This window comes from Aquarana catesbeiana, linkage group LG01 (genome assembly GCF_042186555.1).
Source record: "Aquarana catesbeiana isolate 2022-GZ linkage group LG01, ASM4218655v1, whole genome shotgun sequence".
In the NCBI taxonomy this organism is placed as follows: Eukaryota; Metazoa; Chordata; class Amphibia; order Anura; family Ranidae; genus Aquarana; species Aquarana catesbeiana.
Window position 1 is genome coordinate 251624029 of NC_133324.1, and position 24547 is coordinate 251648575.

At 41.2% G+C, this 24547-nt stretch overlaps 1 long non-coding RNA gene across 1 annotated transcript in view; it reads right to left on the minus strand.

Moving 5' to 3' along the window:
• Window positions 1–11778: 11778 nt before the first annotated feature.
• LOC141140593 (uncharacterized) overlaps window positions 11779–24547 on the minus strand; it is a 100067-nt gene continuing 87298 nt past the window's right edge. The window contains exon 3 of the long non-coding RNA XR_012243958.1: window positions 11779–11954. This is a non-coding gene — a long non-coding RNA (uncharacterized lncRNA). The remainder of the gene's footprint in view (window positions 11955–24547) is intronic.

The following is a 24547-nucleotide window of genomic DNA, read 5'->3' on the forward strand; positions in this document are numbered from 1 at the left end:
TGGTTAAGTTTGGTGAACAATGATTTGGGGATCCACTGCGGGGAGTGGCAAAAAAGGTAGGTAAATTTGGGAATAATTTTCATTTTGAGGAGATTTACTCTACCCCAAACCGATAAGGGTAGATTGCTCCATGATTTGAGTTTAGGTTTCATATCCTCCAACACTGGGTCGAGGTTTAGTTTAATGAAGTCTTGGGCATGGGTAGAGATCTGGACCCCAAGATATTTGAAGGTGTCTACCCATCTCAACAGGCTGTCAGGGGAGAGGTGTTTTTTGCTTCCTGATCTATTGGGAATAGGGTGGATTTTGACCAATTAACCCGAAGACCCGTCGCCTCAGAGAATGTGTCTAGGACCGATAGTGCACCCTTGAGCGACGGGCCAGCATCTGCGAGAAAAAGGACCATATCGTCTGCGTACAGGGTTACCCTCTCCTCCAGCAAGCCAATACGCAGCCCCTTAATGTGGGGCGATGTACGCAGGGCTTCAGCAACTGGCTCAATGGCTATGGCAAACAAGGCCGGAGAGAGAGGGCAACCCTGTCTAGTTCCCCTAAACAATTTGAAGGGGGATGACAATCTGGAGCCAAGTCGTATCGAAGAGGTGGGGCACTTGTATATCGTTTGTAACCACGAAATGAACTTTAATGGGAAGCCCATTCTTCGGAGAGTCTCCCACAGAAAGGGCCATTCCACTGTGTCAAAAGCCTTTTCTATGTCTAATAGAGCTATGGCCCTTGTCCCCGAATTGTGATGCTGGGTATGGATATTAGTGAAGAGTCTTCTAAGATTTACATCAGTGGACCTCTTGGGCATAAAACCTGTTTGGTCGGGATCAATTACTAATGGCAACAATGGATAAAGACGGGAGGCTAGAAGTTTGGTTAAGATTTTAAGATCGTTATTTAATAGTGCGATCGGTCTGTAGGATGCACATAGCTCCGGATCCTTGGGGGGCTTATGTATTAGGGTCAGGTATGCCTGGTGCATTGATGGAGGTATATCACCCTTGGACAGGCAAGTAGTATACAGCTGGGCCAGAATGGGTGCCAACAGATCGCAGTGAGTTCGATAGAAATCTATGGGAAGTCCATCTGGCCCTGGTGCCTTACCGGTGGGGAAGGAGCGGATAACGTTTAAAACTTCTAATGCCGTAAAAGGCTGGACCAGTGACTGTCTTTCCGCGTCCGAGAGCCAACCAAGTGCCAGCGGATCTAAGAGATCCTGTAATGACTCCGGTCGGAAATCGGAGGGAAGAGAGGAGGCATAGAGCTCTCCATAGAAAGCACCGAACACCTCCAATATTTCAGATTGGGACGTCACTACATCTCCATCTGAGGAACGCAGGCTGGAGACAACTGTGAGTGGATGGTCATGTTGAGCCAACATAGCCAAAGACCGACCGTTTTTGTCTCCCTGCTCAAAAAACCGTTGTCTACCTTTATATATGTCTAGCCTAGTGACCTCTGACATATGTATGTTTAATGCACTCTGAGCTGCATTTAGCGAGTCAAAATAAGAAAGGCGAGGGGTCTGCACTGAACACCGCAGCCTGATCATCAACTGACTGTTGGAGTAGTTGAGTTTGTTGGGCTTGTTGTTTCTTAACACTAGCTATGGTGGAAATATATAGGCCTCTGGCATAGGCCTTAAATGTGTCCCATACTATTTGCGGAGATGAAGAGTCCTTATTATGATCCCAAAAATCTACAAACCCGGGTGGAATAATATCTGCCACCTCGGGGTGGGAAATCCACTGTGCCCCCAGCCTAAACTTTAAATTCCTTGCTTGTAGGAATCTCCTTATGTGTGTTACAACTTGGTGTCTCCTCCTCTTGAAGCAGGTTTCCGCTGAAAACACTATGGAGTACGTACTCCAAATTGTGACATATCTACTGAGCCTTGCACTATTTGGAGGCTATATAGTCTCTATAGGTTTCTGTGTTTATAGTTAGTTTCTATTCATACATAAATGGTAAAATTGTCTCTTTTTTTTCCAATAATATCTCCAAAGAAATATGCCACCCTTGCATTCATCATAATTCGGTAAGGTTATAGTTACTAGACCAAGTAAAACTCTGTTGTTATTGCCTCTAAGGAATAACTTCCACAGCCTAGGCTCAGTGCTGTAAAACTTTTGATTCCATACATTGATTGCAACAAGACCTCTGCCTAATAACATTGCTCGGAATGATGGGTTTATCTAGCCGAGGCGATTCAGGAAGGTTAACAGGAAGGTGAAGTGTCAGGAAAAAAGCTCTATCTTTAAATATAAATGCAATCAGTACAGAAAGAGAAATCCTGAGCCAGATTGCCAGTCCTATACATCTTAAGGAGAACAGAAAATTCTGTTTATGCTCCCTGCATACAGTTGGGGTTAGCTTCGTATATATGAAAGAGTTCCCTCTGCTATATAAAGACATGCCCTCCATTACTACTGAGCTTCTAGAAACATTATAAATTGATTGAAAAAATTCAAAATGGTCAGGACACTGATCATGTTTTTGTTTCAAAATGACATGGCATTCAAGGAAATTTGCAGCAGCTGTAGAATGCTGTCATTTTGCTAACCTGAGGCCATGTCCAGCCCTCCTGTATAGCTCATACTTGGCCAAAAGCTCTGATATGACATAGAGGCCAGAGCCTTTCTTTCTTTCACCTTGGGATTTTTATGCTATACTTGGGCTTCCCATTACAATATTTCCTTCTTTAACCACTTCAGCCCCGGAAGGATTTACCCCCTTAATGACCAGGCCATTTTTTTGCGACACGGCACTGCGTTATTTTAACTGATAATTGCGCGGTCGTGCGACGTTGTACCCAAACATAATTGACATCCTTTTTTTTCACACAAATAGAGCTTTCTTTTGGTGATATTTGATCACCTCTGCGGTTTTTATCTTTTGCGCTATAAACAAAAGAAGACAGCCAATTTTGCTCTAATACAAAATATAAAAAAACACATGTATTCATTAGTTTAGGCCAATATGTATTCTTCTACATATTTTTGGTAAAAAAAATCCCAATAAGCGTATATTGATTGGTTTGTGCAAAAGTTATAGCGTGTACAATATAGGGAATAGATTTATGGCATTTTTATTTTCATATTTTTAATAGTAATGGCGGCGATCTGCGATTTTTAGCGGGACTGCGACATTACGGCAGACAGATTGGACACCAAGCTAACATTTTTGACTCTTTTTTGGGAACCAGTGATGTTATTACAGTGATCAGTGCTAAAAATATGCACTGACATTGTACTAAAGACACTGGCAGGGAAGTGTTAAATGTGTTTTCTAACTGTATGGGGGACTGTGTGACTGAGGAAACACACAGATCCATCTTCCTGCTTAGCAGGAAGACAGAACTCAGTGTGATCCCCTGACAGGACGGAGATCTGCCTTGTTCTGACTCTGCTGGGAATGATCGCTGACGGCTGGCGGACATCGAGTCCGCCGTAGCCGCTGACTGGCTCCCCCGCTGGCCAATCGGAGTGCCCGCGAAAGCTAGTGCTTGAATCACCGTACCGGTATGGTAATTTGCACAGCCGAGCCACCTTGTCGCAGTACATCTGTGGTTGGTGGTCGGCAAGTGGTTAAAGTTGAAGTGAATTTACCTCAAATTCCCAACATCTTTTCCTGGTCTTTTTCCAGGCTCAAAGTTATTGTCCATCTTGATTGGAATGTTTGAAATGTACTCCTGTACTAATAGGCAATATTTCCATTTATTAACAATGAGATATTTTTCTTTCTATTTAGGTCATCTTGAAATTCCTTTGTATATGGTTTTCATTTTGCCATTTGTTTTGTCTGGTATAAGCAAATATATAGGTAAAATGCAAAATACCCTTGAATTTCCTAATCGTAAACACAAAGTATATCTTAAACCAAGAACAAAAACATAATATATTGCAGACCGCCAGTCCTAAGATGTGGTGGCTGCAATAGTTTTCTTACAAGTACATTTTCTGCACAGAAAGTAAAGAAAATGCCCGATTATCCTGCCAGAAATCCATTTTTCAGAAATCCAAATCAATGTTACCTCCTTTCGCGATTATCTTCTATGCACTACAAAATGCCCCCACCCTATGTTGTGGAGATGAGGAGAGGTGTTTATAGTCCAAATGAGTAGAGCAGCAGTGGATAACAATGCTATTCTTCTATAGCAGGTGTCTTCAAACTATGGCCCTTGTCAGGTCACCTAAGACCAGGTGACAGATGCACTCCATAGTAGTCAGAAGTGCACCGCTAAGATAGTGGACCCTAGGACTGACTGCTGTGGATAGTACCCAGGGAGGTTCAGGAAGCAGGTCTACTGGATCACTAACACAGATCCCAGTGGGAGCTAGAGCATAGATTTCACAGGGCACGGAGTCTAAGAGCCAGCAGGTGTTCACCAGAACCTCTAGTGATGAGGATGGACTGAGCTGCAGTCTGGCTCCAGGTCACGGCCCCCAGGGTTTCACAGCTCACGCTCACGGTAGACTACAGGAGAAGGAAGCAGCAGGCTGGAACAACAAGGATAGTAAAGGGATAAGGCAGAGGTTAGGGCAACTAGCAGACAGGAACAACAGAGTACACGCCAAAGATTCAGGGTCACAGGCAAACAGGGATAGTCAGGGACACACAAAAGGTCAGAGTCATGAGCAGACAGGAATAGTCGAGAACACGCCAAGGTCGGTAACAGAGACAAACAAAGAGCACACGGCAAGCAGGAAACAGGAAGCCAAACACACAATGAATACACAATGGTTGATCAGCACTGCTGGCTTGCAGTGCACAGGTTAATATAGGGTTCCCTGATAGGGCCTGGGGTGGAGCCATGCTTAGAGGAGAGGTTATAAAAACAGCCAGGTGAGAGTGGCTGGCCTCTTAGTCTGAACACGTGAGGAGAGGTAAGCAGACAGAGAAAGATTACTGCATAACCATGACAGCCCTCCAGTTGTTGAGGAACTACAATTCTCATCATGCCTAGTCATGTCTGTGAATGTCAGAGTTTTACAATGCCTCATGGGATGTGTAGTTCCGCAACAGCTGGAGGGCCATAGTTTGGAGATCCCTGTTCTATAGCTACAGTATGGTGAGTGAGCATTGCCACCCTAGGATAGATATTTACAAGCAGGATCATCAGATGAAAATAAAGGAAGATAAAACCTGGAAAAAAACCTATTTCAGGCACCATTACTAAGAACTAGTAAGTTATATCACATTAAATGACTATTCTTTGGTTTAGATATGCATTAAAGAAGTCCTCTCACCCTCATAGTCATAATTTAACAAAAAAAAAATAAAAGCAAACCAGGAGCACTTTTGTGCCTTCTCATCCATACTAACCCTTCTGGGAACCTACAGGTATTTTTTTTAATCAGTTCAGTGGGTAGAAGGGAGTTTGCTTTTAGAACTATTATTGTGTGAAATTCCATTGCTTCTTAGATTATAGGGAAGGAAATCCTCTACGTTTAATAACCTGATATATGGCTTAGGAGCAGGTTATAGGCATAAAATCACTGGTGATAGGCTATGATGTTATTGTATAAAGGGCAAAAAAGACAGTAATATATACTGTTCAGAAAAACAATATTAACTTCCTTCTGGTGAACACATACTCCTACACTAAATATATATTAGACGATGTTTGGCTAATGTGCTTTTAATACAAGTGTTCTTTCATAATAGGGCTTATAATTTAATAAGCAATCAGTTCTATGACCTCACAATCAGTAATATAATTTGGACACTTGATTAATGATTTTAAAGGAGCTGGTTTAGAAATAGTTATTATTGTTTTAAAACATTGCTGTAATATTTTATGTAATTACTCATTGTGCTGAATTATTGGGTTCTAATTGACCCTAATTTGTTGGTATTAATTCCTGGTGCACTCGGCTGAAATAACGTAAGCGAGAAAGACCTGGCTTATGGCTTAAAAGCCTTCATACAAATAAATAGATGCAATCAGAATTCTACACATTGTATGATTATGAACACATCTTCCAGAGATATAAAATATTTATATCTAATATATTTTCTTTATATTTGTATTTATGAGACGCTAGAAATGCCTGCATTAAAGAGTTGTATAATATACATCTTCAATGAAAATTTGCCTTGCCACTCAACGTTATTCAGAATAGAGTAGTTTTGTGATGCTCCCATGCAGGGTACTAAACACAATGCAATTTCATTCTCTCAGTTGGAAGCTGCGGAGAAAGGCAGGTTGTTAAAAAAATAAGCTAAATATATGTCACTTTCTGCTAATCAAGATAGCAACGGAAGCTCCCACATTAAAGACTACGCAATACTGATCTAGGTTATATTCCAGAAATAAATGTAAGCATAGGAGGTGCTTCAACATCGTGTTTAATTCAGGGTCAGCGGAGAATGTAGAACAGTTCCATACTGTATGGATTATTGTAATCATACCTCATTTAAAACTAAGTATAGTATATAGTAATTAGATAAATTGCATTATGTGACACCTGCTATTCTAAAGAATCACTATTGTGAAAAATATTGTTTTCTGTAAGCTGCAAGTGGTTAATACATGTAATGACAGTATTTAGTATATAAATGCCTTATATATTCATAGTTTTTTCCTCTTTTATTCACGGACTAAATTGGCAAATAAAAGTGACGGGGACTGGGACAAATTATAACACTATAGGGAGGTGCTGATATTGGCTGCCTTTTTATTATGGATAGCAGCAATATAAGCATTATAGATTGCCCCAACCCATGTTGCTAAACATTTCCTGCACAGCTTTTTGTTATGATGAAATGTGATAAAAATTTAAGGTATGTGAAGTAACAAAAGGGATTCATATACTGAATGCTATCATCATAGGTATTACCAGTATAGAGTAATCAAAATTAAAGTGGTTGTAAAGGCTGAAGGTATTTTACCTTCATGCATTCTATGCATAAAGGTAAAAAACCTTCAGTGTGCAGCCCCCCCTCAGCCCCCTCCCCCAATATTTACCTAAGTCTGATTTTGATCCAGCGATGTGCTCAAGAGCCGAGGCTCTCCCAGGTCTCTCCCTCCTCATTGGCAGAGATGCAGCAGCAGGAGCCATTGGCACAGCAGTGAGGGGTCAGGTTAAGCGTGCCCTCTGTGTCTCAGGGAGTGAGCACGCTCAAGTGCCCCCATAGCAAACCGGTTGCTATGGGGGCACTCAGCAAGGGGGAGTTAGATTGCCAGCGGGGGGGGGGGGGGGGGGGGACCCGAGAAGAGAAGGATCGGGGCTGCTCTGTACAAAATCATTTAACAAAGCAGGTATGTATGACATGTTTGTAATGTTTTTCTTTCCTTTACTAATGCTTTAAACGCTTTCTTTCATAATGGTTCAAACAGTGCCGGTTGAGTAGTTATTGTGTTTAAATACATACCATAATTTGATACAGCACATACGTATAAAATAAATACATATGTAACAAATTCATAAATAAATAAAATGCATATATTTATGGATTTGCTACATACTTATTTACTTAGAGTGCACTGTATCCAATTTTTGTGTATATTTTTCAGTGTTATAGCTTCTCCAGTGCTGGGTACACCTAGTGTATGGAAGCGCAAACTACATTACTTATTCTAATGTTTAACTTTAAATGACGACCAATCCAAGTCCCGATAGGGTTGTTTGCTGAAACTGCTGGTTGTCTAAAAGTATACACTTCTGGGCTTCCAGTTTTGCTACAGAGCGCTCAGTAAGAACACTCCATAGCAGCGTAGTGTAACACAAAGCTTTTACATTATATTTAAAGGGGAAGTGCTGTGATATAATTATTGATATATAGTAATCAGCACTTCCTGTGAGTGCAGCAGCCATTTGTTAACAAAGAAAGGGCTGCCTGGCAGCAGTAGATTACTAGTTTATGCATTGGTTTTGTTTGGTCTATTAGAATGGCATTCCAATACACAATTGCTGCAGTGCACCACAATGCAAATGCCATGCATTTTGATATTCTGCCTTACAATAAAGGGTAAGGTCTGTTTACTTCTCCAATGAGCTGTATTGGCTGCCCATTCCAATGCACCACATCAGACTGCAAAGAAGGGGGGCTAATTTTTTTTTTCTTTGTCAGGTTAAGTGAAAAAATATATGATCTTTACAATAATGCAGTGTTTCTCAACTCCAGTCCTCAAGGCGCCCCAAAAGGTCATGTTTTCAGGCTCTCCATTATATTACTTATGTGATTTGATCAGTTTCACTCCCTTAGTAATTACCACAGCTGTTTCATCTGGGGGAAATCGTGAAAACATGACCTGTTGGGGCGCCTTGAGGACTGGAGTTGAGAAACACTGCAATAATGTATGAAGAATTTGTATGCTGCCTTATATTAAAAGTCAGTGTGTTGTTAATATACAAAGTTTTTGTTTTTATTGGCAGTATGGATCTCTTCTTGAGTTAACAATTCTGTGAATTAACAAGACTAATGTTACAGTAATGAATCAACTTACTTATATTCATGCAGATTGGTGGTTTACATGTGCAATGTTAGAGTCACCAGCTAATGTGGAAGTGGTGTATTGCAAACTAAACCACACATTCTAAATTATTACATTGATTTCTTAATTTGAGGACCCTTCCACACTTTTATGTCAGAAAACCATGGGGGCCTAGACCCGAGATTTTCCAGGTTAATGCCACCGTGATGAAACGTGTCACAATGTCCTACAGTTAAGATACAAAATTAAGCATGTGAGATGCATGTCAGTGCAAGGTTGAGATGGGAGCAATTCAATTTCACAAAGAGTGTTTTAAACATAGGTGACAAGGGGTCCAGTAGACTGATGCAGCTGTAGCTAGTGCAGCATACAATAAAGTAGCTACTGGTGTTCTGAGGCTAATTAATGATATTTAAAGCAAAACTATTACACAATGGGGGTTATTTACTAAAGGAAAATCCACTTTGCACTGCAAGTGCACTTGAAATTGCACTAATAAGTGCACTTGGAAGTAAAGTTGCTGTAGATCCGAGGGGGACATGCAAGGAAAATAAAAAACAGCATTTTAGCTTGGACATGATTGGATGATAAACTCAGCAGAGCAAAGTAGATTTGCCTTTCGTAAATAACCCCCAATGCCATTTTTAGGAAATGTACCTGTATGTATAAAACCCACAAGTTAAAACCATTTCTGTTGGTTTATTACAACTGATGTGCCTCGTCAGTCCTAATTTATATTTTGTCAGAGTGACCCTATCAAGCAGTTGAATGAGAAGAGAATAATACTGTTTAGAGCTCTCCAAAATGAAAGTAAAAACAGAATTTGTTTTAGCTTCTTTACAAGACCTGGGTTGGCCATCAGACTTTATAACTGGTCCCTTGAGTAGCGATAGGTGACTCCATGGCATGCAGACATATGTAAGTGGTTTTCCATTTTAGCGCACTTTTCTAGGTTGTTACAGGTATACTTATTATATTATAAACATATAGGCTGCCATTTCTGTCATGCTCATCCAATGGCTTCACTACTTGTATCACTGCCAGTAACAAGAATGAAGTCTAATGAAGTCAACCATAGCAACTTTTGGTTCCAGGTCAATTTCTCACTAAGTACTGAGGCCAAAGATAAGCATAACAGTCAGACAATTAGAAACTTCAAAAAGAAAGTTATTTGTTATATATTTAACCATTTGCCGACCAGCCGCCGGCGATATACGGCGGCCGGTTGGCTCTGATGCACAAATCGCTGTACCGGTACGGTGGTTTGTTTAGGAGATATAGCGTGCGCGTGCAGCGCCAGAACCAATGCGCATGGCCAGCAGCCCGATATTCGCCGGTTACCCACGATCCCTCCTTTAGAGAGGCAGAACGGGGATCTGTCAATGTAAACAAACAGACCCCCGTTCTGTCAGGGGAGTAGAGAGAGATTGTCTGTTCCTAGGACAAACTTAACCCCTTCATGAACCCCTAGTGTTAACCCCTTTCCTGCCAGTGTCATTTATACAGTAATCAGTGCATTTTTATAGCACTGATCGCTGTATAAATGTCACTGGTCCCAAAAAAGTGTCAAAAGTTGTTTGATCTGTCTGCTGCACTTTTGCAGTCCCACTAAAAATCGCTGATCACCGCCATTACTAGTAAAAAAAAAAATAATAAAAATGCCATAAATCTGGCCCCTATTTTGTAGACGCTATAACCAATCAATATACACTTATTGCGATTTCTTTACCAAAAATATGTAGTAGAATACATATTGGCCTAAACTGATGAAGAAATGTGTTTTTTACATTTTTGGGGGGGATATTTTTTATAGCAAAAAGTAAAAAAAAATTAAATTGTCGGTCATTTTTTTTTGTTTATAGCGCAAAAAATAAAAACCGCAGAGGGTTATCAAATACCACCAAAAGAAAGCTCTATTTGTGGAAAAAAAAAAGACATCAATTTTGTTTGGGTACAACGTCGCATTACTGCACAATTGACAGTTAAAATGACGCAGTGCCGTAACGCAAAAAATGACCTGGTCATTAAGGGGGTAAATCCTTCCTTTCCTTAAGTGGTTAAAGCTTGTACAATTTGATAAATCAATTTATGGTGACCACATCTTCGCCTCATAGATTTACCCATACATGTGTATGATCTAGTCTTTTGCCCCCCATGCAGGAATTCTAGATGTGACTGGGGACTAATGCCCTGTACACACGAGCTGACTTTTTGACCAGACTGGTCCGTCGGACTGAATCCGGCGGACAATCCGAACGTGTGTGGGCTTCATTGGACCTTCAGCGGACTGTTTCTGTCGAAAATCTGATTAACTTTAGATTTGGAACATGTTTCAAATCTTTAAGTCGGAACTCCGCCGGACCCAGTTCCTATAGAAAAATCCGCTCGTCTGTATGCTAGTCCGATGGATGAAAACCGACGCTAGGGCAGCTATTGGCTACTGGCTATGAACTTCCTTATTTTAGTCCGGTTGTACGTCATCACGTACAAATCTGTCGGACTTTGGTTTGATCGTGTGTAGGCAAGTCCGTTCGTTCTAAAGTCCGTCGGAAGTCCGTTAAAAGTCCGTCGAAAGTCAGTCGGAAAGACTGTCGGACCTTTGTTGCCGAAAAGTCCGCCCGTGTGTACAGGGCATAAAAAAACGTTGCAAAATGACTGCATATATCAGATTTTTGGTCACATTTATCTATGTAAAGCCCCATCCCTTCCACACAAAGAATGATTTGCAAATGAGGTCTCAAGGTCAATAGTTGGCCTGTGTTGAACAAAAACAAAGATCAAAAGCACATCCAGTTATCGTCATAAAACTGACTTTTTTTAAAATGGATGTGGCTTAGTAATGCTTAGTAATGCTTACATGTACCAAGTCTTAGCACCCTGTCTATAATTCCCATACTAGATTAGAACCTTTCCACTTCTGCCCCATCTGACTTGTACCTGGTACTGCATGCAGCCTCTACAGAGTCAACTTATGAAATCTGGAGCTTAGAAGAACCATAGCACTTTCAGGATAATTAATTGTATAAGATGGAGAAAGAAAGTGGCTAGTCTGAAAAGCTTTTTACCAAGCTGATTGCATCTTAGTACCTTCTTTGATTGTTATATTTGTAATAAGTCCTTTTCATACAGAAATAAAATAGTGTGTAGTGTTTTTCAGTGGCAGCTGGTGCTCCATAGGTGGGGGGGCATCAGACAGACCTGACCACAGACACCCCCCCGTTGGTCCAGCCCACCAGCCCACCACCCCACCCTAACCCTTCCCCCGTCCCTCGAGCACACCATACACACACACCCCCCACCCACGTTCACCGGCACGCTTGCCTTCTGGCCTGCCAGGTCCCCGGTCAGTCCTGCACTTACCCCATGCAGGTCATGGCTGCAGTGGCGGCTTCCCCCCTCTGTCTCCTCCGTGTCCCGGCCGTTGCTTCTCTTCCTGGCCAATCGGGTTTTCAGACTCCAGACCAATGGGGTCCTAGGACTCAGCCTCAGGGACGCGCTTCCTGATTGGCTGGGAGGAGAAACAGGAAGACATTAGTGAATATTAATTTATTAAAGTCACACAACAACGTCTAATCACTAATCAATGCTTTAAAAAAAAATTGAAATCCATGCATCCGGTGCCCTGCATGTAAATTAAGGGCTGGGGGCATGAATTAGGGGGGGCCCCTAATGAACAACCACCACTGGTGTGTTTACTTCTGACTAAAACACGGTGGGGTTTATTTACTAAAACTACATAGTGTGAAATCTGATGCAGCTGTGTGTGGTAGCCAGTTGGCTTCTAACTTCAGCTTATTCAATTAAGATTTGGCCAAAAAGCCTGTAAGCGGATTGGTTTCTATGCACTCTCCAGTTTTAGTAAATCAACCTCAGTGACATTGCTTGGGCAGTAGTTGACAAGCAGCACCAAGCTTAGGTTCTCCCAATGGTAGCTCTGTCAGAAACCTGGAAAATTCAAACGTATATTGTGAGAGAATTAATAAGCAAGATTATGTAATGCATTTCAAAATCAAAAGGAGAATGACAGCTGTAGGTAGTTGAAGCAAAATGTAACTGCTTAATTTTTAGGAGGAAGTCAAATTTGCCTCAACCCTGTCTCAATTCTTCATCTACATGTAGGTCCATTTGGTAGCATGAAGGGCAAGGTTAAGTTTGGCTTTTACTAGAAAATGCAAGATCTGCATACACAGTAGCTTCTGCTGTTTATCCCTGGATCTTATGTCCGTTTCAAAATGAGGTTGTCATTGAAGGTAATCTCCATTTACGCCCACATTTTGGACTCGTTTACTTCAAATGGAAGCCTAGGAATTACTAGCTGCTTCCAACAAGACTGCTGAAAGTTCTAAAAGTTCAAAATAAAGACATTTTTGTTAGTAATATTGAATGACCCATAATTCATTTTCTATTACTCAGAATAAAAACAACAAACAATTGCTGTGAACAAGAGCCAAGCAATTCTATAGTAATCTAAAGGTCCTCCCTATGACTCAGGTGATTTTTCTGTATTGTGTGTTGGATAAGGGACATATTTATTTGTAAATATCATACATATTATAAGTGGCAAAGTGACAAGCAACCAGGGATTATGTTTCATGGAGACATATTCTATTTTAACATATTTTTTTTCTGCCCTTTTCTCAAGAGATACACAAATTGCTTTGTAAGGAAACCAGTCAACAGCCAGCAAAGGCATGTGTGCTCTACCATTAGTAAAGGGAACTGATTTTGAATATTACATAAAAAAAAAAAAAAAAAAAAGTTTCTTAAAGTATTTCTAAACCCATGAATAAAAATTAAATATTCTGGTGCTTTCCAGTCCATAGATATGTTGGCTGCATTGATTGTCTTTATTCAGGCTAGTACAGAAAAAAAAACACAATCACCCTAGGGAAAAAAAGTACATTACTGGCAGGATCACCAGGTGAAAATAAATGAAGAGAAAACTTACAAAGTTGTAAAAAGAAAACGAATGCAGCCACCACATCCAAGGCCTGGCAAACTGCAATATATTACTTTTTTTTGCTTAAATTGTAAATGTTCTAAAGTGAGTTCATGCTTTCATTTGTTAAATATTCAGATTGTGTTTATAAAGTGTAAAATTGTTTTAAAAAAAACTAGATACCAGCTGGGTTTCTGGTATGGAAGTTAAAAAAATGCTATATTTTTTGCTTGGAGAATGTTGAAAAATAAGTTTCATTTTAAATATATTGAATTGAAAGGACCAATCAATCTAAAATACACATGTATATCAAAGAGCTTGTAATGCTAATTGCCACTATGTGTATAGACATACCCCACTTTTAAGTATGCATTGGGGTTTATTTACTAAAGCTAGAAAGTGCAAAATCAGGCTCACTTCTGCATAGAAACCAATGAGCTTCTAACCCCAGCTTGTTCCATTAAGCTTTTGTAATAAAACCTGGAAGCTCTTTGGTTTCTATGCAGAAGTAAGCCTGATTTTGCACTTTCCAGCTTTAGTAAATAAACCCCATTGTGTACTTAAAAGTGAGGTATGCCTGTATAAAGGTTCCCATAGATGTATAAAATCAGCCTTTTCAACCTATAAGAGAATTACGTTAGGTCACTAGTTTTTATTGGTATTTGAAACAGGAAGTCATTTGAGAGAAGGAACACATCCCTCCCTAATGTAAGAATGTTAGCACCATTATTTTCTGATATAATTATGACAATTTTACATGAATTTACTCCTCTTTCATATAAACATGTGTGAATTTTGGGTTTATTGATCCTTTAAGTTAGTGGCTTGGTATAAGTGAAAAGGTGAGTCCTTCATTTGTGATGAGCAGAAGACAAAACCACCTTAATAATCCATTTGTGAACCTACATATGAGTTTTCTGCTTCTGCTATCAAACTCTGTACAAATGATTTTTATTGACAGTTAACATGAAACGACTGTTGTAAGAATTAACACAATGAACTTCTGCCTTGCCAAGGCCTGTCCTATTAATTGGAACCACATCATCAACACTGACCTGTCTACTGTCATATAATAAAATGGGCACTTCCTGGTATTAGGAAGTCATTGTATATGTACAGTACCTTCACGTGTATATTATGTATTTTATTGAACAATAAAGTAAAAATGTATTACTTAAAGCGCTTTTCAGTGTGCTTCTGTATTTTTAAAATTATTTATTACATGTGTCATTGGGTAAGATATCAATTTAATTATAATGTAATGAGACTTGTCATTGTCAACACTTGAAACAAGCATTCACAGAGAGATGAAGCTTCTTGAAATGGTGTTATAATAAGCCTAGAATGTTTTTTAGATGTTCATGTTATTTTATGTGAATAGGTTTTCATGTATTTGAATAGAAAAATTAAACAATGTGATTTATCATATTCTCATACTTTCATTTATTGCCACATTTTTATAGTGTATAATATTTCTAACTACTACTTAAAGCAAACATAAAGTATACAGCTCCCCTTTTTAAAGAAAAAATGTCATTGTTGCCAAAATAAAGGTTTACCCATTCATTTTTATGTTATTAAATAATTTCATTACTATATTAAAAGCAATATGACATGACCCTTTATAATCACTCTGAAATCACGTGAAAATGTTAACAATCAATTTGTCTTCTTCAGTCAATGAATTATTAAATGCAATTAATACACAATATGCAACAATATATCACTACCAGTCCAAACATTTAAATCTCAGAATTCTGACTTTTCCATTCATAAATTTATTTAAGTAGGTTGATTTAGACAATCTTTATCCAGTTTTAAATATACACATCATAATGACTAAAAGTAAAGCATTTGGATACATATAGTTATCATATCCAGGGCAATTTAACAATCAGTTTAAATAAGATACATGCATTCCAGGAGCATCAAACAATGTTTTACAGTTTGTTTTATTTTTGAAGGAGCTACAGTCTGAGTAGAAAAGTCTGTCCCCTGCCAGCAGCTTCAGAGTGGGACTCCTGCACTCTGTGAGGAAGCAGTGGTCTCTGTGCAGAGGCCAGACACACCCCGTACCAAATCAGATCTATAGCTCTGCAATTAGCAAAGGTCATGTTCCCTGTTGATTGGAGAGCTCTGACTTGGCAAGGCGTGTGTTGGACCACTACAAAGATCATTGCTTCCCTCCTATGCAGCGTACTGGCAGCAAGCTTTACTATTCGGGATGTGGCTGCTTTCCAGGGGCGGACTGACCATTGAGCCACTCGGGCACTGCCCGAGGGCCCTGGGCCACTAGGAGGCCCCATCAGGGTTGCCAGCCTCAGTAAAACCAGGGACAGTATGTATAAATCTGTGTTTTTTTTACATCTGTCCGTGTATACTGTGTGTACATGTTTGTGTATACTGTGTGATTGTATACTGTGTGTGTGTGTATACCGTGTGGCCCCATAATCTCTGATTGCCTGGGGGCCCCATAATCTCCTATTTCCCGGGGGCCCCATGAGTTATCAGTCCGCCCCTGCTGCTTTCTAAAGAGAAAACTGTACAATTTAACATACTAAAAAGGTCATTTGGGCTTTAACTACATAAAAGTCTTGGATAGGTATAAAATGCAGGCATCTAGAGGCACAGAAGCTTTTGTGCCCCTGCTTTGGCTGAATGCTGGGAAACAGAAAGTATTTGCAGATAAGTGTGGACACCCCTAGTTGTCTGCTTTTTATACCTGCTAGCTGCCTTTTCTTTTTGTAATATACAGGGCTAGTTTTAGACAATATAGAACCCTGGGCAAATACTAAAGTGGGGGCCCATATGCTAAAACTTTCACTTAACATGCTTGTCTTTACAGAACAAGGGGCCTATCTATAAGTAGAAGATGAAAACATTAGTAGTAACTAAGATGGTCATTTAATAGTGCTAAACCTTTCAGCCCTTACACACCGAGCACCTAACAAATTCCCAATGCATTAGTATAACACATAGCATAAAGACACCAGTCCATCCTGAGTGAGTGTGGGCACGTGTCTACCATTATCCCTATTTTTATTTAAGGTACCCATATAGTGCCATCAATCACACACTCACATCGGTCCCTACCCTCAAGGAGCCCACAATCCACGGTCCCCAACTCACATTCATATACTAGGGCCAATTTTGAACAGAAGCCAATTAACCTACCAGCATGTCTTTGGAGTGTGGGAGGAAACCTGAGAACCTGGAGGAAACCCACGCAGGTACAGGGAGAACATGCAAACTCCAGGCAGGTAGTGTTGTGGTTGGGATTTGAACCAGCAACCCTTCTTACTGCTAGGCGAGAGTGCTACCCACTACACCACTGTGCTGCCCACACCACTGTGCTGCCCAACACCACTGTGCTTCCCTTTAACCAGCAGCATAACATAAATACATTGACCATAAACAGTATACTGTTGGATGAACCGGAGGTAGGTGGTTTACAGAAAGTGGGCTTCAACAATCAGCAGCATAGTACCCCCTATTTTAAAAATTATAACACCTCCTCTGTGTGTAATATTATTTATTACAATAATACTTAATTAGTAGAAGGTGGCTAAGTCCTTAAGGATAGCTGTGGGAGGAGAACAGAGGAGCAGACCTGGGGGCACATTTGGGTACAGAGTAAACAAGAGTTGTGGTGTGTGTATTGCACCACAGTGAAACAAATACTTTGTCATATTAAACTGAAGAGTAGACACTTGGTTTGGTCAATGATGACATCCAACTGTCAATTTACATTACATTACAGGCAGGAAATCTGTCATTTAGTGATAGGAGTATGTAAATATCAGCACTCAATGCTTCATCGTGATTTACATGGATTATATTGCTGGACAGCATGATTGATGTGAATTTACTTTGGACATTAATAAAATTAAATTTTTGTGTTTGTGTTTTATTTCAATTAAAGAACATTATATATATATATATATATTTATTTAAACTATTAATATACATTACTAAAGGAGTCCAGAGGGTATCTATCAAATTCTAATTAAGAATTGGAAAAGGAAATTTGCCAAAAAGTACAGGCAGGGGTTTTACTGCAAGAGTTACAAGACCACAGATGAAACAGCAGCATAAAATTGGCCAGCTGAAGGAAAATTTCAAATAGCATTTTTTGGCTAAAATTTGCTAGATAAACAGCACAACAGCACTTATTAGGATACTGCAGAGGATACAGCAGTGAAAAAGTGGCCAGCAGGAGGATAGCTTTAATCAGGGATAATAGGCATAATTAGTGTATGCCTAACTTTTATCCATGAGGATAGGGTGATGCATTGAGTGTGAGATGGTTTACGCACATACAATATTCCTGCAGCTGGACCTCAGCTGCCAAATGTTTAAGGTTGCCCGCAAGCAATCCTACTTTGATTCTCAGGGTCTGTGGCCTATTTCAGTGACCAGGACCTCAGCTACCAAATGTTTAAGGTTTGCTGTGGGAATAATGCTGAATAGCGCCTCAGAGTTTCCAGCCTATTCCAAAAGCTCTGCCATACAGTGTTTTCACAGCTGGTCCTCGGCTGTCAAATTTCTAACAAGTGCTGCAGAGGAAATACTGCTTTGAGCCTACTTTGGTGCTCCGGCACTCAAAAATATTTGTTGCTCTTGTCTTGCAGATAATACACTTTATTGTCTAAAAGGTGCTTGGGGAATGAGGGTTGTGGTTTTGTGCACTCTGTTCTACCATTTTATTTAACTTTAGGACAATGCAATGGACTGCTGCAAAAAAGAAGCTTACAAATGACACTAATAAACTGCTGTGCCACTGGCCAATTTGTATGAAGTTTAGAACTTTAAGAGTAAAATATTCTATTACCTTTAGATCTATGGCTGCTAATTCCGTGGTCAATGTGGGCCTGTTTTGTAATACAAAAAACAGGTGTTGCAGCCAAAACTACTTAAAAAGCCTGTTAAAATGAATGAATCATATTGTGAAGTTGCTGCTGTCTTTAAGCCAATCTAAATACAAAGGTTAAAAAATTAGTTACATATCTAAAATATGGTGTTACTGATGCTGTCTGTGAAAATCATACTGTTCTGCAACACCACAAACAGCTTAAAGGCTGTAGACATGTTAATTAAAGGATTAAAAATGTGTCCCTTGAAGTAGCTCCCCATATCACCATATGTAATACAGAGTGCAGTCCTATGGAATACAGTGGTCACTGGTAAGTAATGCATAACATATTGTATAGGCTACAGCAATACAGACTCTGTAGTGTACATTATAGCATATATTATGCAGGGGTCAGAATGTACAACATTGAATATGAAGTGCTGTGGTCAAGAGTATGTAAAGTGCAGCATAATGTATGTAATGTAATGATCAGGAGTATGTAAAGTAAGACACAGTGTATAGAGTGCAGCAGTCAGTACTAGGCAGTGTACATCACAGCACTGCAAGTGCAGGAACAATGACTGTGTAACATGCAACATAGTGTATAGAGTGGAGGGGTCAGAATTTTGTAATGTACAACTTAGAAAATAAAATGCAGTGATCAAGGATATATAACATAATACATAATCTTTAGAGTGCAGAGGTCAGGGGTATGTAGCATTCAATGTAGTATAAAGAGTTCAGCAACTCAGTGTACCATATGTCATACAGCATAACATCTAATGCACAGCATAGCATTTAGAATCCAGTAGTCAGAACTTTGTAAAGCACAACATAATGTGCCCCTTACATTGCTGTTCAGTTGAACAAAAATTCTCACTGATAAATGTAGGGAAAAATTCTAAGGTTTCTGTAGCCATTGTGGCAAAAATCATCACCATCAGTGTTCAGTGGAAAATAAAAAGATATCTAGTATTGGTGGCTAGTGGGAGGAAATATAGACAGTGTTGGTGAGAGGGGAAAAAAAATTCCTGGTGTTGGTGGTCAGTGGGATGGATAAAAAGTAACAATGGTTATTGGGAGGCAAAAGTTGTCAATGAAAAAAAAATATATATGTTGGTGTCAGTAATAAATAGAAGGAATAATGTCCTAGCATTGAAAGACAGTGTAAAGAAAAAAGAGCCACAGAGTCAATGATTATTCAGATTAAAATTAGCAAGAAAAGTCATAAGCGAGAGTGGTTCGTAGGTGAAAAAGATATCAGTGGAAGGAAACAACACAATAATGTCAGTGGTCATTGAAAGGAAAAAATCATTACCATTGGTTAGAGAAACATGTTTTGGTGGTAATGGTCAGTGGAAGGAAAAATACATAAACAGTGGTCATTATTGCTGAAATTTAGTACTTTTTTGGGGATTTAGCAACAAAAACATTACCGGGAATTATGTGTAATGATGTGTATCCCATTACCTGCAGACAGCTGTTTTTGGCAAAGTCATCCCTGCAGTGTCTTTATTACAGTTTCTGGATACTGTCCTGAATGGCTGTCTTCTGGCACTTTAAAGGTGAACAGCAGCTGCTGCTGCTACTGAGAAAAGTTGCGCCACCCCCTCCTGTCTTCACCATTTACAAAACTAGAATTACTACTCTCACCAAATGCATTGTGTTCTGTAAATAGAGGAGGAGCAGTTTAATGAAAGGCTCTCCTATACTCATTCAAAGAATGCAATGCATTATGGGGGTGTAGTAATATGAGCAATATGAATGGTTAAGAGGGCAGAAGGGGGGCGTGGCTTGGAGCCGGAGCTGAATGGCCGCCTAGATCCCGAGCTCCCGTCCGCCGAGGCTAAACTTATCAGCACTTCGGAGCCATCCTAGCCCAACCATGGGGAAAACATCCAGGGAGCCATCCCCAGCCAGGTCCCGCTCCCCCAGGGGGTCTGGCACGCAAATCGGCCGCAATATACCGGATATCTTCCGGACCCAGGCACGCGAGGCCCCGGCTTCAAATCGGGCCTACCCGAATGCTGCGTGCTCATCCAGCCTCAGCCCCTCAGGGAGAAGCCACACACAAACTCAGCCTCCAGCTGAAGCAGCATCTACCCCACAGCCCCTCTCCATGCAAGACCTGCGATCTGTGGCAGAAGATATTAAAGCCACACTCTCTGCAGCCATCACGGATCTCAGGAGAGATGTCCAGGTAATGACAATACGCCTGGATGATCTGGAGGAAGCAACCAACCGCCATGACACCTCCATTCAACACTTACAGACCTCTTCTCAGGCACAATCTTCACAGCTCAGAGACATTCAGAGGCATATGGAAGATTTAGACAACCGCGGCCGCCGCCACAACATACGGGTAAGAGGTATCCCTGAATCAGTTGAAAATGCGCAAATTACGAAAGCTACTATCGCCATATTTAACGATCTCCTGGGCAGACCTCCTGAAACACCCATTGAGTTTGAACGATTGCATAGAGCCCTGAGGCCCAGAGGCAGAGAATCTGATCCTCCCAGAGACGTGATATGTTGTCTCATTAACTTTCAACTGAAGGAGGAAATTCTTCATAGGGCCAGGGATCGTCACTCCTTACTTTACCAAGGAGCCGATATAAAGCTGTTCCAAGACCTCTCGCCCATTACCCTTCAAAATAGGAGAGACTTGCGCCCCCTTCTTGACCTACTGCGCACCAAAGGCATTCAATACCGGTGGAAATTTCCCTTCTGCCTCTCTGCCTCATTCCAAGGTCGCACTGCAAACCTACGCCTACCAGAAGACTTGCCAGGTTTTTGTGAAGCACTAAATCTTCCACGCATCGACATCCCAGATTGGTACACCACTCTTCGCCCACCGCGCATGAGAAGGTCAGCTTCTACTGACGCCATTCCAGTCCGTGATGACTTCCACATAAGACTCCGCAGACACACCCCATCGAGGGAGCCTACCATGCCAGATACCCGGAACGCTCCACCCAACAGCCCTACGGCCTCCCCGGCCCACAGAAGGGCCCGCCATGACAGATCCAACTGAACAACCTCAACCCTTCCATCCTGTATCTCTCAAGACTGAATATGTCTCCTCAAGATAGGAACCTGCCCGCAACACCCATCAACAACACCCAGGACAGCAAGCGCTTCCCAAAAACGGTTTCCTCACAGATAACCTTTCTTTTTCCCTTTCAGTAACAATTATCCTACATTGCTTCTGAGAACCCACCGTGAAAACTGGTCCCCGAGCAGGTGGAACCACCCCCAGCAAAAATGTGAGTCGGACCTTCCCCTTGGGAAACCCTTGCACAATGTATGACCCCTCTAGAAGCGCTGACGGTATCTATGCTTTACAAATGAGACTTTCACTTAAAATACCATCCAGCTCCTCTCCCTATGCCCTTCCCTCACCCTCCTATACCCCTTTCCCTACCCAATTCCCCCCCCTTCCTCGCCACCCTCCCCCAATCTCATTTGCCCTAGAAGGTATGCTACAGGTGAGCCTCATAGTCCGCTCGGCTTGCAATAATTTCTGATGCCAAAGCTCAATAATTTTTATGAATGTAGTTTCTTACACTCTGGTCGGGTGACTTGTGGGGGGTGACGCCACACAGATGCCAACCTCCCTTCCAGGTCCAGCAACGGACCTATTCCGCTTTGCTATCTCTCACCCCTCCTATAATGAGGCAAATCTAAATTTTCAATCGCCCCTAGAGTACTCGACAGCATTAGTCACTCTAATGAACCTCCGAAATGCGGCATCTGTGGAGGCCTCACCCTTCCTCCTGGCGCCTTACGTGGGTAAAAAGTTAAGGTTATATGTTTGTTCATGTTTAAAAATTACAGTATGTTAGTAAGTCCATGCTCCTCACTCAGGCAATATCCTCAAATCCTAGATATCTAACCAAAGGGAATATCTCCAATACGATTCAAACATGTTCTGATTACTTATCTATCACCATCTCAGAGGGAGCAGGTGGCTCACCTGTTTCCTCTGAGATATTTAATTCATATTTGGGTTGGAGAGGTCAACTTCCCAGCTCAACTTAGAGTGTACTCTGTTAAAATACCGACCATAACCTGTAGACTGCCCGAACACACACACAAATGAGAAGGGTTATTTTCAGATAGTGAGTCAGTGGTAACCCGATGGTGTAGAATACTTCGGAAGAATATTATTATCAGGGCTGATATGTTTAACTGCTAGAGTCCCTCCTCATCCCCATTCCCTTGATGACACAATGGGGCTTACTGTTACGTTTAAGTTTAGAGGACCCCCGTTAAGGTCCTGGTTTTAGCACCACCCTACGTGGTATACAATGTAGTGCAAATTCTGTATATACAATGTTGATTCAATATATCTGTTAAATGACCTGTCTAGTTTGTCGCATGTTTGACCCCCATGAGTTTAGACCCAAGGGTATCTTATTTAGCTCTTAAAACTCCATTGGCTCCCGCCTATACTCACAGACACGAGCCTCGGTGGACGGGTGATACTAAATCTCGACAGTCTCGATCCGACACTTTCCACCCCCTCACAAGACAGGAAAGTAGGTATTCCTGTCAAAACAAACCGGACACTTTTCGATCTGTAGGGTAGGTTTTACATAACCTCCCTCACTCCGGAATACCATTCATCTTACTTTTTTCTAAATCCCAGTTAACTTCTCCCTCTCTCTCCCCATCTCTCTCTCGCGCTCCCTCTCTCTTTCTTTCCCTCTCTCGCTTCCTCCCCTTCCTTCCCCTCTTCCTCTACTCGTCTTCCCCCCCCCTCCCCCCCCCTTTTTTGTTTTTTTCTCTTTCTCCTTTCTCCCTCCTTTTCCTTCCTTGCAGTCTCCGCCACCTCCACATCCCGGCTAAGGCAAAACTTGCAAACAGACCTTTCCTCCGAACCCTTCTAAATTCCCACGGGAAGGTTGAGCTATTACCTGTTTCTCGCTCACTCGCTAGCATTCTAACTGAACAACTACCCGCTATGGCACACATACGCTCCACAACAAAACCCTCTTTACTCAAAATAGTCTCGCTAAATGTAAAGGGATTAAACATCCCGGAGAAGCGTAGTCAAGTTCTTGATATGATGTCTAAACTTAAGGCTAATATAGTGTTCCTACAAGAGACACACTTTCACACAAACAAAATACCCAAACTCTTGAACCGCATGTTCCCAACAGTATACCATGCCACCAATTCTCTTGCAAAGTCCAAAGGGGTCTCAATTCTCTTATCCAAAAACCTAGACTGGCAACTCGAGGACTCACTCATAGATACCGAAGGCAGATACCTCTTTTTGAAAGGACGACTCCAGGGACGACCAGTGACCCTGGCCAACATATATAGCCCCAATTCTGCACAAGTAAGTTTCTTTAGATCAATCTCGCGGCTACTCTCAGATTTCCATGCCGGACTGACCATTCTAGGGGGAGACTTCAATATCGCTCTTTCCCCAATCTTAGACACCTCCACAGGCACGACATCTCTACCATACAAAGCTATCCGACAAATTAAACTACAAATCCAAGACCTTCTTTTACATGATACGTGGCGTGCCCTTCACCCCGATGAGAAGGACTTTACTTTTTTCTCGGCCCCACACAACAAATATTCGAGGATCGACTATCTGTTCCTGTCCCAGAAAGATATTCCCTTTCTCTCGACTGCCACCATTGAACCAATGGTGCTGTCAGACCACCATCCAATCACAATGACCCTGACGTTCCCTGACAATCACGTCCCCAAACAAAAAATTTAGCGCCTAGATGCGTCTCTGCTTACTTCGGAAGAAGTAACCAATGATATCAATAACTGCATACACACCTTCTTCTTAGAAAACGACACGCCAGACACTGCCCCTCTCTCACAATGGGAAGCCCACAAGTGCGTAGTCAGAGGCAAACTCATTGCTCTTAAAGCTTCGCGTCAAAAGGCCCAACAACAGAAAATCACAGAGCTCCTTGACAAGATTAAAAGGCTTGAACTTGCCCACAAACAATCACAAGTACAGCAAACTTATCACGAACTCACCCAAATTAGGAAGATGCTACGAGATAAACTAAACCGTAAGACGCAACGTAAATTTCTGTTACATCAAAAGATTTTCTATGAATATGGCAATAAAGGTGGTAAATACCTTGCTAAAGCCCTCCAGACCAGGAAAGCACAGGCAACCATTCATACTATTAAAGATCACCAGGGTAAATCGCACATCACCTCGACAGACATAGCAGCCCAATTTGAGACCTATTACTCTAAATTATACAATCTCCCGAAACAAGATACAAGCCAGTATGGATCTGAGAACAGACGTAAGATAATCAAG